The following is a 2,500-nucleotide window of genomic DNA, read 5'->3' as shown; positions in this document are numbered from 1 at the left end:
ATCCGATGTTGCAGAATTTTTCTCTGCATTCGAAAAATTAGCGAGAAAACTGAGTTGGCTGGAATCAATGTGGACTACCTTAGTTCAATGCAGATTTATTGGTAAGACACAGAAGGTTTATGCAGCACTAAGTGAAGAGACAAGTGTGGAGTACGAACAGGACAAAGAGATAATATTGAAGGCTTATGAACTGGTACCTGAAGACTACCGTCAACGCTTTCGTAACATGCGTAAACAGTATAACTGCACATTTGTTGAATTTGCTAGAGAAAGTAAATGCATTTTTGGATTGGTATTAATGATTTTGAGAGTTTAAAGGATCTATTCTTAATTGAGGAATTTAAGAATCACATTGGGATGGAACTTAAAGTACATTTAGAAGACTTGAAATTAGAAACTATAGAAGCAGTAGCGGTTGCTGCGGACGAATATACTTTATCGCATAAGTCAGTACATCGTTTTTCAGAAAGACTCGATAAATGAGATAAAGGTAAGAAGGGCGAGAAAGCAGCTGTAATATCTGGTAAGTCGGATAGAGGGAGCTCTCCAAAGAAGGCAAAGTCATCACCGAGTAGGGGTGAAAGTGAAATCATCTGTGTTTTTCTGCAGGAAAAAAGGGCCATGTTAAGGCTGATTGTACTGCCTGGAAAGGGCAGGGTAAGTCAAAGCCAGTAAGCTTGATTGGTAAGGTTCCTGGGAGCAGGTCCCATGTAAGTAGTTGCTTCAGTAAGTAGGTTGCAGAGAGCGAGGTTTTCACTAGAGACCGGTCAGGATCTGGAAGGCGGGTCAGAATACTACGGGACACTGGCGCGGCCCAGTCGGTAATCTTATGGTCCTCAATGCCCTGGGACTTCAGAGATTAGGAGCCAGAGTATATAGTATTAGGTGGATTTCCTAATACAGTAGTAGTGTGTCCTCTGGGTGAGTTTTGGGTAGACTCAAGGTGGATTAATGGACCTATGAAGTTGGCAATGGTGGATGTATTACCCATAAGCAATGTTGTTATTGTGTTGGCTAACAATATAGAGGCAGGTACGGTATTTGATTGCCCGGTTGTGCAATGCATGTATGCTGGCCCCGTTACTGAAATTGAACCGGTAATGGTTGTAACTCGCTCGCCAGCGCATTCATCTGGGATAGAGGATGAAGGGTTAGGCTTCAATAGTCAAGATGAGCTGTGAGAGGGAGGGGTTTCTGTGTTAGGTGCTTCTGCGAGTCTTAGTCTGGTCTCTGAGAGGGATAGCTCAGTAGTGTGGGATAGGGAATCACTTAGGTTAGCTCAGAAGGAGGAGTTTGGAGAATTAGGAGTGGAGGTAGACTCTTATTTGAGTAGACCTCGGTATCTGTGGGAAGACGGCATCCTACTGAGGGTGAGTAGGTCAACTATGCTTCTGTCGGATAATTGAGAGGTGAGAAACAGATGGTAGTGCCCCATAAATATAGGGACAAGATTTTATGGTTGTGACACGAGGATGTGTTTACAGGTCACTTTGGAATTAGAAAGACTTTTAGAAAAATTGCTCAACACTTTTATTGGCCAAAGATGAGATCAGAGGTAAAAAGGTTTGTTAATTCTTGCAAAACTTGTCAACTGTTTGGTAAACCCAATCAGAAAATCCTTAAGGCACCTTTAAAACCTATTCCAGCAGTGGGGGAACCTTTTCAGGAAATTTTGATTGACATTTTAGGCCCATTGCCTGAGACCAGCAGTGGTAATCAATACATACTGGCTATAATGGATCGAATGTCTAGGTACCCAAAAGCAGTGCCCTTGAGAAGTTTTGAGAGTAAGCAGGTCATAAATGCATTAACAAATTTCTTTTCCAGGTTTGGTTTGCCAGAGACGATTCAACCTGATTGCGGGACTAATTTTACAAGCAGAGATTTTTGTAAAAGTTTACAGCAGTTGAAGGTCCAACACATCAGGTCATCGCCTTACCATCCAGAGAGCCAGGGACAGATTAAGCGATTCCATCAGACGCTGAAATCAATGTTAAAAATATATTTTGGGGAAAATCCAGAAGGATGGGATAAAGTTTTCCCGTATTTATTTTTTGCTTTTAGGTCCGTACCAAGTGATGTAATGGGTTTCACCCCCTTTGAATTAGTTTTTGGTCACAAGGTAAGGGGTCCCTTGGATGTGATAAGAGAGTGTTGGGGGGGAGTCACCCTAACGTAAGCTTAATAGAATTCTTGAGAGAGTCCAGGAGTAAGTTAACTAAGGCATGGGAATTTGCTAAGAATAATCTAGTAATTGGTCAGGGGAAGATGAAGGAAAAGTACAACGTAAAGACCAGAGTTAAGGAATTTCAGGTTGGGGATGGGGTACTTGCTCTGCTGCCAATTTCCGGAAATCCCTTAACGGCAAAGATTTCAGGTCCATGGAAGTTTTCAAAGGTAGTCAGTAGTCTTAACTTTCTGATAGAAACACCAGACAGGCGACATTAAGTATCAATTATGCCATGGAAATATGTTGAAACCTTTTGTTGAGCGTGAAAGT

Source organism: Palaemon carinicauda, chromosome 12, assembly GCF_036898095.1.
Source record: "Palaemon carinicauda isolate YSFRI2023 chromosome 12, ASM3689809v2, whole genome shotgun sequence".
NCBI lineage: Eukaryota > Metazoa > Arthropoda > Malacostraca > Decapoda > Palaemonidae > Palaemon > Palaemon carinicauda.
The sequence above is the reverse complement of the archived record's forward strand: the minus strand, read 5'-3'. Positions refer to the sequence as shown.